The sequence below is a fragment of the Oncorhynchus mykiss genome, chromosome 7, assembly GCF_057628025.1.
Source record: "Oncorhynchus mykiss isolate SJ-2025 chromosome 7, ASM5762802v1, whole genome shotgun sequence".
Classification (NCBI taxonomy): domain Eukaryota; kingdom Metazoa; phylum Chordata; class Actinopteri; order Salmoniformes; family Salmonidae; genus Oncorhynchus; species Oncorhynchus mykiss.
In genome coordinates this window covers 71,134,400-71,149,720 of record NC_143028.1, presented here as the reverse complement: position 1 = coordinate 71,149,720, position 15,321 = coordinate 71,134,400, and the positions used below count along the sequence as shown (strand labels likewise).

The following is a 15,321-nucleotide window of genomic DNA, read 5'->3' as shown; positions in this document are numbered from 1 at the left end:
ATTTGACATTTCTTTACACAGTATGTAACACTGCCATGTTTTATTAGAAATAATTGATTATATACATATACTGTATATACAGTGACGTGAACGGTGAAATATACCCTTAGCCTGAAAAACCAGTCGACGGGTGAGGCTAGGGAGTTGCCCTGTAAGGCTTAGTAAACGCCACAGTCAAGCTTTCTGCTGAGCAATTCATCACTGACAATTGTGTGAAGAGACACGCTCTGCCATGCACAGCTCAAATCTCAGTGCGGGTCAAGTCGCAAAGAGTTTGCGGAGCCTGTATGGAGCGTGCATAGTAGAGTGTAAATCCAGCCTCGGTTTGTGAAGTTGACCGATGGCGCTCTCGCTTCCTCACATTGAAAACATAGCGGTCTGCGACATACAGAAGACTGAACACCTACGAAGGAACCGATAGGAAAATATCACGGATATAACTATAGACCTTTGTAACACTGCATGGCAATGAAGGGTATCTGGTTGAGATTTGAGGGCCACACTCGGGCAGTGCCGGGTAATAGCGTCGACGTCTAGAAGCACGCCGTTTGTCTTGTCACGAGGTCAAATCAAACTTTTATTTGTCACATGCTTCGTAAACAACAGGTGATACAATATTGACATATTGTCGGAGTCCTCATCAAACTACTCAGTTGGCCGCTTACGCCTCGATCACGCCGTCATTGCATTTTGGTACACCAGAAGTACATTCCTTTCCAATGGAACGCTGTTTGCTTTGCAGAATTGCAGAGGCCGTTAGTGTGTTTTGTGTGATGCATAAATTGGATTTCTCGAACGTATGCGTCAAACTGCGTAGACTGCTCGACAGAAATGGTAGCAGAAAGTTCATGTTGAACCATTGTTGCACACAAATCCAGATGATGCCGCTTACTATTTTGCGCTATGACACTATCGGTGTGATCAAGGCGTTTACAACTCTATCACTTACAACTCTATCACATTTTTTATTTAACCTTTAACTATGTTAATCGGTGTGTACAATGGTACGCATCATCTGGATGTGTGCAACAAAAGTTCAACATTCACCTTCTGCTACCATTTATGTCACGCCGTCTACGCATACGATTTGATGCATACTGTAATGAAACAGCAGAGACCAGGTCTCGAGCCCGAGGTCAGGCGCGCTATCGACTGCCGCAAAAGCATGCTCGAGCGGCAGAGTCGATTTCCGCGGTTATAAACCCAGGGTCGTTACACATACGTTCGACAAATCGAATTTATACATGAAGCACTGTAACTGCCTCTGCAATGCAGCAGGGCAACCACAGCTTTCCATTGGAAATGTAATGTACTTTTTGTGTACCGAAAAATAATGACACTGTCGATGTGATCAAGATCAGTGGTCACTAAAGTAAGGAGAGGAGGTCAGGAAGCTGAGCACTCATATTGGATGATAGGACACTACTGTACAGTCAGAGTATGTTGCTTCTTCTTATGGTACTTGTGTTTTAAAATCTATAGGAATTTGAATCTATGCCCATTTGGAATCCGTGCCAATTGAGGTCCTTCGGTCCCACGTTTTAGTAACATTAGCACACACACACACAATCTGTCCCCCTACACACATTTATTGAAACGAAGGACAAAACTTTTGGAGTTGGGTCGTTCAATTTGGGAATTGGTTCCTTTGATTGAACAAGTTGATAAATTGAAGGTTGGATGTGGTCAGTTCTCTGCATGATAACTACTTAATTGAAGAGGTTGTCCACAGCCAGAGTCTTGAGATCGTGTATGTTGACCGTAAGGGGGCATAGGTGTCAGTCTGCCTTCACCAGATCCAGCTGTAGGCTTGACACTCCACCTCCGGGACCTCCTTTTAACCACGCGGTAGCCACACTCCGTTGGAACTTGTTGGGCCATGTGGTAGATTTCATCGGTCTGGGGATATGAACGAAAAAAAGACGTGATATTGGGAAAAACGGAATTCATGTTTGGTTTATATATTGGACTTGCATACTGTCACTAATTTGGTCCGTTTACTCACGAGAGACAGAAGTAGCCATTTTCGTGGCAGTTGCACTTGTTACAACCCCTGTAGAAGGTCTGTCCAGGCTCAAACGAAACCTCTTTGTAGATACACGGACCTGCAGTCAATGAATACAGAGAACAATTGATAACGGTACAGGTTGTTACATTGCACTTTCAACTGTAATCTGGCTATGGCATGCACAAATGCAAGGATTTGGAAATACACTCACGAGAGATTTACGTGATCCCAAACTATACTGGCCAGCATTACTTCAGCTGGCCAGTAGAGGGAGATGTTATATTAAACTGCTGAACGGTAAAGCCTTCCACACCAAAGAAGAGGGGACCCAAACTTGAGAAATAGATTCATTCAATGTACAGTACCAGTCAAAAGTTGACACACCTACTCATTCAATGATTTGTATTTCTTTTGACTAGTTTATACATTTTAGAATAACAGTGAAAACTATGAAATAACACATGGAATCATGTAGTAACCAAAAAAAACGTGTCAAAATATATTTTATATTTGAGATTCTTCTAAGTAGCCACCCTTTGCCTCTTTGCACACTCTTGGCATTCTCTCAACCTGCTTCATGAAGTAGTCAGCTGGAATGCATTTCAATTAACAGGTGTGCTTTGTTCAAAGTGAATTTGTGGAATTTAATGCATTTGAGACAATTGGTTGTGTTGTGACAAGGTAGGGGTGGTATACAGAAGATAGCCCTATTTGGTAAAAGACCAAGTCCATATTATAGCAAGAACAGCTCAAATAAGCAAAGAGAAATTAGAGTTCATCATTACTTTAAGACAGTAAGATCAGTCAATCCAGAACATTTCAAGAACTTTGAAAGTTTCTTCAAGTGCAGTAGCAAAAACCATCAAGCGCTATGATGAAACTGGCTCTCATGAGGACCGCCACAGGAAAGGAAGACCCAGAGTTACCTCTGCTTCAGAAGGTAAGTTCATTAGAGTTACCAGCCTCAGAAGTTGCAGTCCAAATAAATGCTTCACGGAGTTAAAGTAACAGACACATCTCAACATCAACTGTTCAGAGGAGATTGCGTGAATCAGGCCTTCATGGTCGAATTACTGCAAAGAAACCACTACTAAAGGACACCAATAATAAGAAGAGACTTGTCTGGGCCAAGAAACACAAGCAAAGGACATTAGAACAGTGGAAATCTGTCCTTTGGTCTGATGAGTCCAAATTTGCGATTTTTTGGTTCGAACCGCCGTGTCTTTGTGAGACACAGAGTAGGTGAACGAATGATCTCCACATGTGTGGTTCCAACCATGAAGCATTCTGCAGCGATACGCCATCCCATCTGGTTTGCGCTTAGTGGGACTATCATCTATTTTTCAACAGGACAATGACGCAACACACCTTCAAGCTGTGTAAGGGCTATTTGACTAGGAAGGAGAGTGATGGAGTGCTGCATCAGATGACCTGCCCCCCACAATCACCCAACCTCAACCCAATTGAGATTGTTTGGGAGGAGTTGGACCGCAGAGTGAAGGAAAAGCAGCCAACAAGTGCTCAGAATATGTGGGAACTCCTTCAAGACTGTTGGAAAAGCATTCCAAGTGAAGCTGGTTAAGAGAATGCCAAGAGTGTGCAAAGCTGTCATCAAGGCAAAGGGTGGCTACTTTGAAGAATCTAAAATATAAAATATATTTTGATTTGTTTAACACTTTTTTGCTTATTACATGATTCCATATGTGTTATTTCATAGTGTTGATGTCTTCACTATTATTCTACAATGTAGAAAATTGCAAAAATAAAGAAAAACCCTTGAATGAAAGAACTTTTGACTGGTACTGTGTATGAAAATGCATTATCACATTTAATTTATGGTACAATCTTTATCTAGACTGATTTGTTGAGGTTTTCTGGTAATTTGTGGGGTTATGTTGAGTAGTTTGTTTTGTCAGGTCACTTCAATTGATGGAAGAAATATGTGTGAAATGTTTCTATTTGACCCCAGCCAAATTAGATTATTTATAGGGTTATATTGTTTCTATTTGACCCAAACCAGATTAGATTTATAGGGTTATATTGTTTCTATTTGATCCAAACCAGATTAGATTTATAGGGTTATATTGTTTCTATTTGATCCAAACCAGATTAGATTTATAGGGTTATATTGTTTCTATTTGATCCAAACCAGATTAGATTTATAGGGTTATATTGTGTCACACCCTGGTCAAAGTATTTTGTGTTTATCTTTATTTATTTGGTCAGGCCAGGGTGTGGCATGGGTTTTTGTATGTGGTGTGTATGTATGGGGATTGTAGCTAGTGGGGTGTTCTAGCTAAGTCTATGGCTGTCTGAAGTGGTTCTCAATCAGAGGCAGGTGTTTATCGTTGTCTCTGATTGGGAACCATATTTAGGCAGCCATATTCTTTGAGTTTGTCGTGGGTGATTGTCCTTAGTGTCATTGTTCTGTGTTAGGTTCCACAAGTATAGGCTGTTTCGGTTTTCGCTAAGTTTATTGTATTGATTCGTGTTTTACGTTTGTTCATTAAAACATGGATCGCAATCTACACGCTGCATTTTGGTCCGACTCTCCTTCACATACAGAAAACCGTTACAGAATCACCCACCACAAAGGGACCAAGCAGCGTGTCAACAAGCAGGAGCAGCGCGAGGAGATGCGCAATAAGGATTTCTGGACATGGGAGGAAATCCTCGACGGGAGAGGACCCTGGGCTAAACCAGGGGAGTGTAGCCGCCCAAAGGTGCAGCGAGAGAAGAAACAACAGGCGCAGCCCAAAGAGGAGTACAGTAATGAGTATACGATTTGGGAGGAGATCGACAGGTGGGCGGCCGACCCAGGGAGAGTGCCGGAGCCCGCCTGGGATTCGATGGAGCAGTGCGCGGAAGGATATAGGAGAATGGAGTTTGCGAAGCAAGCAAGGCGGCGCGGACGGAGGCCCCATAGTCACCCCAAAAAATTTCTTGGGGGGGGGGCTCAGGGAGAGTGTGGCAGAGTCAGGAGCCAGACCTGAGCCAACTCTTCCTGTTTATCGTGAGGAGCCAAGGAGGAGACCAGAGCCGGTGTTGGAGGTGAGTGAAACAGAGACTGTGAAGGAGTTAATGGGGAAATTGGAGGAGAGAGAAATGAGGGAGTTGCTGTGTTGGTGCATTTTGCATAGAATTCGCCTGACGGAACGTGTCAGGGATTTGATGGCACCTGGGTTAGCGCTCCATACTCGTCCTGAGGTCCGTTTTAGTCGGCTGGTGAATTTGGTTCCAGTCTCACACATCAGGCCTCCTGTGCCCATCCCTAGCCTTGCACGTCCTGTGCCAGCACCACGCATCAGGCCTACAGTGCGCCTCGCCTGTCCAGCGCTGTCGGAGCCCTCCTCCTCTCCAGCGCTGTCGGAGTCTCCCGCCTGTTTAGCGCTGTTAGAGCCTTCCTTCTCTACAGCACTGCCGGAGTCTCCCGCCTGTTCAGCGCAGCCAGAGCCTCTCTTCTCTACAGCACTATCGGAGTCTCCCGACTGTTCAGCGCAGCCAGAGCCTCTCTCCTCTCCTGCGCTGCCGGAGTCTCCCGCCTGTTCAGCGCAGCCAGAGCCTCTCTCCTCTCCTGCGCTGCCGGAGTCTCCCGCCTGTTCAGCGCAGCCAGAACTGCCAGTCTGCATGGAGCAGCCTGAGCTGCCAGTCTGCAAGGAGCTGCCAGCCTGCAAGGAGCTGTCAGTCTGCATGGAGCAGCCTGAGCTGTCAGTCTACATGAAGCAGCCAGAGCTGCCAGTCTGCAAGGAGCTGCCAGTCTGCAAGGAGCTGCCAGTCTGCAAGGAGCTGCCAGTCTGCAAGGAGCTGCCAGTCTGCAAGGAGCTGCCAGTCTGCAAGGAGCAGCCAGTCTGCAAGGAGCTGCCAGTCTGCAAGGAGCTGCCAGTCTGCAAGGAGCTGCCAGTCTGCAAGGAGCCGCCAGAGCTGCCTGTCTGCAGGATGCCGCCAAAGCTGCCAGTCTGCAAGGAGCAGCCAGAGCTGCCAGTCAGTATAGAGCTGCCAGTCATCATAGAGCAGCCAGTCTGCAAGGAGCTGCCAGTCTGCAAGGAGCCGCCAGAGCTGCCTGTCTGCAGGATGCCGCCAAAGCTGCCAGTCTGCAAGGAGCCGCCAGAGCTGCCAGTCTGCAAGGAGCCGCCAGAGCTGCCAGTCTGCAAGGAGCCGCCAGAGCTGCCAGTTAGCATGGAGCAGCCAGAGCTGTCAGTCAGCATGGAGCAGCCAGTTAGCATAGAGCAGCCAGAGCTGCCAGTCAGCATGGAGCAGCCAGTCAGCATGGAGCAGCCAGAGCTGCCAGTCAGCATGGAGCAGCCAGTCAGCATGGAGCAGCCAGAGCTGCCAGTCATCATGGAGCAGCCAGTCAGCATGGAGCAGCCAGAGCTGCCAGTCGACCAGACTCTTCCAGATCTGTCAGTCGACCAGACTCTTCCAGATCTGCCAGTCGACCAGACTCTTCCAGATCTGCCAGTCGACCAGACTCTTCCAGATCTGCCAGTCGACCAGACTCTTCCAGATCTGCCAGTCGACCAGACTCTTCCAGATCTGCCAGTCGACCAGACTCTTCCAGATCTGCCAGTCGACCAGACTCTTCCAGATCTGCCAGTCGACCAGACTCTTCCAGATCTGCCAGTCGACCAGACTCTTCCAGATCTGCCAGTCGACCAGACTCTTCCAGATCTGCCAGTCGACCAGACTCTTCCAGATCTGCCAGTCGACCAGACTCTTCCAGATCTGCCAGTCGACCAGACTCTTCCAGATCTGCCAGTCGACCAGACTCTTCCAGATCTGCCAGTCGACCAGACTCTTCCAGATCTGCCAGTCGACCAGACTCTTCCAGATCTGCCAGTCGACCAGACTCTTCCAGATCTGCCAGTCGACCAGACTCTTCCAGATCTGCCAGTCGACCAGACTCTTCCAGATCTGCCAGTCGACCAGACTCTTCCAGATCTGCCAGTCGACCAGACTCTTCCAGATCTGCCAGTCGACCAGACTCTTCCAGATCTGCCAGTCGACCAGACTCTTCCAGATCTGCCAGTCGACCAGACTCTTCCAGATCTGCCAGTCGACCAGACTCTTCCAGATCTGCCAGTCGGCCAGACTCTTCCAGATCTGCCAGTCGACCAGACTCTTCCAGATCTGCCAGTCGACCAGACTCTTCCAGATCTGCCAGTCGGCCAGACTCTTCCAGATCTGCCAGTCGGCCAGGATCTGCCGAAACCGCCAGCCAGCCAGGATCTGGTAGATTCATCAACCTGCCTGAGCTTCCCCTCAGTCCTGAGCTTCCCCTCAGTCCCGAGCTGCCTCAGTCCCGAGCTGCCCCTCAGTCCCGATCTGCTCCTCAGTCCAGTGGGGTTCTGGGTGAGGACTACTAGGCCATGGTCGGCGGCGAGGGTGGACTATCCAGGGACGCGAGGAGAAGGGACTAAGACATTGATTGAGTGGGGTCCACGTCCCGCGCCGGAGCCGCCACCATGGACAGACGCCCACCCGGACCCTCCCTATTGTTTTGAGGTGCGTTCGGGAGTCCGCACCTTAGGGGGGGGGTTCTGTCACACCCTGGTCAAAGTATTTTGTGTTTATCTTTATTTATTTGGTCAGGCCAGGGTGTGGCATGGGTTTTTGTATGTGGTGTGTATGTATGGGGATTGTAGCTAGTGGGGTGTTCTAGCTAAGTCTATGGCTGTCTGAAGTGGTTCTCAATCAGAGGCAGGTGTTTATCGTTGTCTCTGATTGGGAACCATATTTAGGCAGCCATATTCTTTGAGTTTGTCGTGGGTGATTGTCCTTAGTGTCATTGTTCTGTGTTAGGTTCCACAAGTATAGGCTGTTTCGGTTTTCGCTAAGTTTATTGTATTGATTCGTGTTTTACGTTTGTTCATTAAAACATGGATCGCAATCTACACGCTGCATTTTGGTCCGACTCTCCTTCACATACAGAAAACCGTTACATATTGTTTCTATTTGATCCAAACCAGATTAGATTTATAGGGTTATATTGTTTCTATTTGACCCCAGCCAAATTAGATTTATAGGGTTTTCTACTTTCTTTCTTTCACACCAAGGTAGAACGGAACATATAGAAGCCCCTTGAAATAAGGAATTTATTGTCTTCAGGGGAGAACTGACTAAACATTTAACTGTGTTAAAGTGACTCTTCAGAACGTTTGTATAATTTCAGCCAGTAGTTTTGAAAGTGGTGCTCATGAGCCAAAACGGGTCCCTGTTTTTCGTCTACTACGTCATTAAATTGTGTACATCGTCCTCCATTTAGTTTATGTTACCTCCTGCACATTTTTATATGTTACGGATCTAATTCGTACAATATGTTACAAATGTGTTGTGCTTAATATCTCAGACTGCATATTCCAATTGCTCAGATTCTTAAAAATAGACAACTCTTACATGTGCACCAAAGGATGAATGGCAAGTTACCAGAAACATGTTACCCTTCTCTGGTAGTAAACTAATGTGCTACCTAGAACCATAACAGGTTCAGAACCCTTTTTTTTTAGTTCCAGGTAGAACCTTTTTATGAAAGGATTCTTAAAGGGTTGTTTGTTGGGTAAAATGTTTCTAGTTGGAACCAAAAAAGGTTCTCCCGCAGCGACACCTGAAGAACACTCCATTAACCCTATTTTCTAAGAGAGTATTTAATCAAGGTTGTACTTCATCTGCGAGTCTGTAGATGGCTGCCTGGGTCACTTGACAAGTCCAGATGAGACTGAGGGACAGACAAAAAGCCCAGAGACAGACTGACATGCTGGGTCCAAATGCACGTCTCCTCCACGCCATGCCAGCCCGACTCCACTCCAAAAAGTCACAAGAATAAAGAAACAAAGAAATCTCTCTGAGGAAGAAGCAGGTCTTTACAATCCACTAACCTCCCGACAGCAGATGCTAATCGAGGGGAGTGAGTGAACATGTGTGTTTTAGTGAGAGAGCGTGAGCGCTGGAGGTCGGTGTGTGAAGAAGCTGGGAACAGGTTCTTTAAGCGAGGGCGGGACCAGATGGTTTGTCTGAGCCCTGTCAGAGTGTGGAGGTCTTAATTCTCACTGCTCAGCGATCCCTCACTCCAGATTGCCTTTATACCCTGTCCAACACCTGCTCTGACAGCCAAGGTACTGCACAGCGAAAAAAGAGAGAGGGAGAGAGCGAGAACGGGGGGAGAGGGTGGGACTAAACAGACATTTCTGTGCTTGTTTCTTTCCTCCCTCCTTTTCCACTCCTGTCTGTTCCATTCCACTCCTGTCTGTTCCATTCCACTCCTGTCTGTTCCATTCCACTCCTGTCTGTTTCATTCCACTCCTGTCTGTTCCATTCCACTCCTGTCTGTTCCATTCCACTCCTGTCTGTTCCATTCCACTCCTGTCTGTTCCATTCCACTCCTGTCTGTTCCATTCCACTCCTGTCTGTTCCATTCCACTCCTGTCTGTTTCATTCCACTCCTGTCTGTTCCATTCCACTCCTGTCTGTTCCATTCCACTCCTGTCTGTTCCATTCCACTCCTGTCTGTTTCATTCCACTCCTGTCTGTTCCACTCCTGTCTGTTCCATTCCACTCCTGTCTGTTCCATTCCACTCCTGTCTGTTCCATTCCACTCCTGTCTGTTCCATTCCACTCCTGTCTGTTTCATTCCACTCCTGTCTGTTCCATTCCACTCCTGTCTGTGCCATTCCACTCCTGTCTGTTCCATTCCACTCCTGTCTGTTCCATTCCACTCCTGTCTGTGCCATTCCACTCCTGTCTGTGCCAGGGAGCACCCCACACCCCCAAAGATGTTGTGGGGGTGCGGAGGAGTATTTTTCTCCGCTCAAACAGGAGTAATAAAGGCCTAGTGCACACATTTATGTTTTAATCAGGGGGTGCTGCACCCCTACTTCCCGCTACTATGCCCCCATCCCTCATTGTCTGGCTCGCTCATCTCCATTCTGGAGCACTCTCACTCCGGGTCGACTGGGGTATTGGTCCATCTTGCTCTATCTTGCTCTTGCTCTGGGCAAAGGGAAAAGTTCCACTAAATATTTAGATATTTCTTCTCACTCATTGGGTTTATATGAGCAAAGCACAGCTTCCAGAATCGTAACGCTAGGTGTGGAATGTGGACCGCTTAGTTTCAGGAATGTCCTGTGGGTGTCTGTGCGGTGGAGTGTATAGTACTGTAACACGCTGGGTAGCTTCTTCACATGAAAAACACGACAAAACACACACACACACACACACACACACACACACACACACACACATACACACTCAGCCAACCACAGCTGAGGTCTTACGTGGGAACAGGCTGTCTTGTACCTCTATCTGTCGTCACTGCCACACTCTGAATAACAATCACTCAGATGGGAAACTCTGGAGAGCTAACAGACGGAATGGGAACAACAGCCTCTCCGTGTACTAACCCAGTCACCATGACTCAACCCCTTTTTCAATCCCTCCATTCAAGTCTGGGACATGGGTGGCTCCTGACCTGTTTTTTTTGGCCACATTAAGTAGTGTTTATTCCCATTTCCCACCCAACATCCTAACCAATAATTAGCAGCAATCCTACCTTCTGGCCCGACCTCAAGATCTTTGAAAATTATCCAAGCCAGGAGGGTACTTGGCTATATACTGCATCGCCGGTGATGTTGTTAAATGTGTCAGTTTTTAATGAGGAGAACCTCCTCCATGCACTCACTGTGTCATTAGAGCCATTACATAACTGGTTAATTATACCAGCTGATGAAACCAGCTCTCTCATTTTATCTTGTTGTGTCATCCAACCTGTCTCCAGAAAGAGAACCAGTAGATGCATACAAATCAAATCACATGCACCGAATGCAACAGGTCTAGTAGACCTAAATGTGAAATGCTTACTGACAAGCCCTTAACCAACAATGTCGTTTTTTTTTTAAGAAAGAACAAAAATAAAAATGTGCCTCCTATATTGGCTATTCCCAAACTGGAATGTTTCAAGCAGACCACCATAGTCCCTGTGCCCAAGAACACCAAGGTAACCTGCTTAAATGACTACTGCCCTGTAGCACTCACATCTACAGCCATGAAGTCCTTTGAAAGTCTGGTTATGGGTGAACAGGCAGTGGCTTGAGTGGTTATTGTCCTTGATGATATTTTTTGCCTTCCTATGACATCAGGTGTTGTAGGTGTCCTGGAAGGCAGGTAGTTTGCCTTCTTCACCACACTGCCTGTGTGCGTGGACCATTTCAGTTTGTTGGGGATGTGAACACAGAGGAACTTAATACTTTCCACCTTGTCCACTGCTGTCCCGTCGATGTGGATAGGAGGGTGCTCCCTTTGCTGTTTCCTGAAGTCCACAATCATCTCTTTTGTTTTGCTGACATTGAATGAGAGGTTATTTTCCTGACACCACACTCCGAGGTTCCTCACCTCCTCCCTGTAGGCTGTCTCATCGTTGTTGGTAATCAAGCCTACCACTGTTATGTCGTCTGCAAAGTTGATGATTAGGTTGGAGGCGTGCACGGCCACGCAGTCGTGGGTGAACAGGGAGTATAGGAGGGGGCTGAGAACGCAACCTTGTGGGGCCCCAGTGTTGGGGATCAGCTGAGTGGAGATGTTGTTTCCTACCTTCACCACCTGGGGGAGGCCCGTCAGAAATTCCAGGAGCCAGTTGCACAGGGCGGGGTCGAGACCCAGGGTCTCAAGTTTAATGATGAGTTTGGAGGGGACTATGATGTTGAATGCTGAGCTGAAGTCAATGAACAGCATTCTTACATAGGTATTCCTCTTGTCCAGATGGGATAGGGCAGTGTGCAGCGTGATGGCGTTTTGCATCGTCTGTGGACCTATTGGGGAGGTAAGCAAATTGAAGTGGGTCTAGGGTGACAGGTAGGGTGGAGGTGATATGATCCTTGACTAGTCTCTCAAAGCACTTCATGATGGCAGAATGATGGCAGATGCTACGGAGCGATAGTCATTTAGTTCAGTTACCTTAGCTTTCTTGGGAACAGCAGACTGCGATAGGGATTGATTAAACATGTCCGTAAACACACCAGCCAGTTGGTCTGCGCATGCTCTGAGGACCCGGCTGGGGATGCCGTCTGGGCCGGCAGCCATGCGAGGGTTAGCACATTTAAATGTTTTACTCACGTCGGCCATGGAGAAGGAGAGCCCACAGTCTTTGGTAGCGGGCCGCGTCAATGGAACTGTATTGTCCTCAAAGCGCACAAATACGTTTTTTAATTTGTCTGGAAGCAAGACGTCGATTTCCACGACGGGACTGGTTTTCTTTTTGTAATTCGTGATTGTCTGTAGACCCTGCCACATACATCTCGAGTTTGAACCGTTAAATTGCGACTCCACTTTGTCTCTATACTGACACTTTGCTTGTTTGATTGCCTTGCGGAGGGAATAATTTCACTGTTTGTGTTCGGTCATATTTCCAGTCATCTTGCCATGATTAAATGCAGTGGTACGTGCTTACAGCTTTGCGCGAATGCTGCCATCAATCCACGGTTTCTGGTTAGGGAAGTTTTTAATAGTCACAGTGGGTACAACATCTCCTATACACTTCCTTATAAACTCGCCCATCGCGTCAGCGTATAACATCAATGTTATTATCTAAGGCAACCCGGAAGACATCCCAGTCCACGTGATTGAAGCAATCTTGAAGCGTGAAATCCAATTGGTCAGACCAGCATTGGATAGACATAAGCATGAGCGCTTCCTGTTTTAGTTTCTGCCTATAGGAGGGGAGCAACAAGATCGAGTCATGGTAAGATTTGCCAAAAGGAGGGCATGCATCGCGGAAGTTAGATTAGCAATGGTCGAGCATGTTACTCGCTCGTGTACAGCAATCGATATGCTGATAGAATTTAGGTAGCCTTGTTCTCAAATTAGCTTTGTTAAAATCCCCAGCTACAATAAATGCAGCATCAGGATATATGGTTTCCAGTTTGCATAAAGTCCATTGAAGCTCATCACTAAGCTAAGGACCCTGGGACTAAACACCTCCCTCTGCAACTGGGTCCTGGACTTCCTGACGGGTAGGCAACAACACATCTGCCACGCTGATCCTCAACACTGACTCCTCAGAGGTGCATGCTAAGTCCCCCCCTGTACTCTCCGTTCACCCACGATTGCGTGGCCAAGCACGACTACAACACCATCATTATGTTCGCTGATGACACAACGGTGGTAGGCCTGATCACCGACAATGATGAGAAAGGCTATAGGGAGGAGGTCAGAGACCTCGCAGTGTGGTGCCAGGACAAAAACCTCTCCCTCAAAGTGAGCAAGACAACCAATCTGATCATGGAATACAGGAAAGAAAGAGCAGCGCAGGCCCCCGTTCACATCAACTGGGCTGTAGTGGAGCGGGTCGAGAGCTTCCTTGGTGTCCACATCACCAACAAACTGGCATGGTCCAAACACACCAAGACAGTCGTGATGAGGGCACGACAATGCCTATTCCCCTTCAGGAGACTTAAAATATTTGCCATGGGTCCCCAGATCCTCAAAACGTTCTACAGCTGGCAAATGCTTTGCATCCAACTGTAAGGCGCTACAGAGGACAGTGCGTATGGCCCAGTACATCACTGGGGCCAAGCTTCCTGCCATCCCGGATTCTATACCAGGCGGTGGCAGAGGAAGGCCCTGAAAATTGTCAGAGACTCCAGCCACCCAAGTCATAGACTGTTCTCTCTGCTACTGCACGGCAAGGGGTACCAGAGCACCAAGTACATGTACATATTACCTCAAATACCTTGACTAACTTGTACCCCTGCACATTGACTCGGTACCGGTACCCCCTGTATATAGCCTTGTTATTGTTAATTTATTGTTACTTTTTTTAAACTTTTAGTTTATTTATTAAATCATTTCTTAAAACTGCATTGTTGGTTGTCAGGGGTGGCAGGTAGCCTAGTGGTAAAGCGTTGGGCCAGTAACCAAAAGGTTGCCGGATTGAATCCTCGAGCTGACAAGGTCGTCGTGATCTGTCGTTCTGACCCTAAACAAGGCAGTTAACCCACTGTTCCCCGGTAGGCTGTCAATGTAAAGAATTTGTTCTTAAATTTCAAGAAAAAAATGGTTAAGTAACCATTTCACGGTAAGGTCTGCATATGTGACAAATAACATTTGATTTGGAAGGGAGGGCGCATTTGAAAGAGTATTCAAAAACTTTGCCTTGATGGGATTCAATCAGCTTAATCTCTTGACTAGACAAAAGTGTGGCATGATACTGGGTGTAGCAGGACACCTTGGTGCTGGTTCCGCTGGCAGTGCCATCCCCTGGCAGTGCCCCGTAATCAAAGTGAAAGGGCCCTCCACAGGGGTCCTCTGTGGCAGCTGGCTCCTCTCACAACCTGTTGGCCACTCTCACAGCCTGTTGGCACTGCTCAGGCCTGTGCCCCCTTCATCCTGCCATCTCATTGGCCCAGCCCGTGGGGAGCCCCCTCAATTCGGCCGTCCCATTAGCCCAGCCTGCAGACAGATGACGGCCTGCTGCAGCCAAGTGCCAGGCTGACCATCTGGGTCTTCTCCTCTCTTTTTCTCTCTCTATTATCTCTTTCTCTCTCTCTCTTCCCTTCTTTCTTTTTTCAATTTGCCCAGTTTTGCATTCATTTTCTGCACTCTTTCTCACTTTCTCTCTGTATCTTTCCATTTATCTTCATGCCTCTTTCTAGCCATACCTCTATCATGTTATGTTTAACTGTGTGTCATTCCAGCATTTCAAGCTTCAGTCATAGAGTAAACAGTAGTGTGGAGATCTTTTTAATTGATAGTTTACTGCGGTGTCCATTGATTAAACAGTAGTAAGGGTCATGAGTCTATTGTATTAGTTTGAGGGCATCAGTCACCTTTTATGTTTAAAATGATAACGATAACATGAGACACTAACTGGGTCTTCTACTGTAAACAGATACATTTGTGTACAGATAAATTTCGTTTGGCAGACTGGACATGAAGACAGGAAGTTTGGTCTGTCAGACAGGAAGTGAAAGACCCAGGGTTACACCTCCAGCTTCAGTCATCCTTTTTTTAGTCGTCCCTTCTACCGCTCCTGACCTCATGTAGTGTCATCATCCCTGTCCTCATCCCAGTTGACCCCTGAACACTTTGGGCACACACCACAGAGGGGGGGGCGGACTCTGTGGGTCAGATTAAATCAAGCTTTATTCATACAGCACATTTCAGACAGGCAACGCAACACATTGTGCTATACAGAAAAAACGAATAGAAAACACTGAAAATAAAAGCTATTTATTACACGATAAAAAACTAAAGAATGACAAAAACTGAACAGCTAAAAAGCACCCCAAGGAAAACCAAAGATACAAATATTAGTTTTAAGATCTTTT

At 47.0% G+C, this 15,321-nt stretch overlaps 1 long non-coding RNA gene across 1 annotated transcript; it reads right to left on the bottom strand.

Annotated features, from left to right (window-relative positions):
• Positions 1-7: 7 nt before the first annotated feature.
• On the bottom strand, positions 8-2,276 carry LOC149982662 (uncharacterized). Its single transcript, XR_002474268.3, has 3 exons — positions 2,220-2,276; positions 2,006-2,105; positions 8-1,899 (listed from the first exon to the last, which is right to left on the bottom strand). It is a non-coding gene; the product is annotated as an uncharacterized LOC149982662 (long non-coding RNA).
• Positions 2,277-15,321: the final 13,045 nt, after the last annotated feature.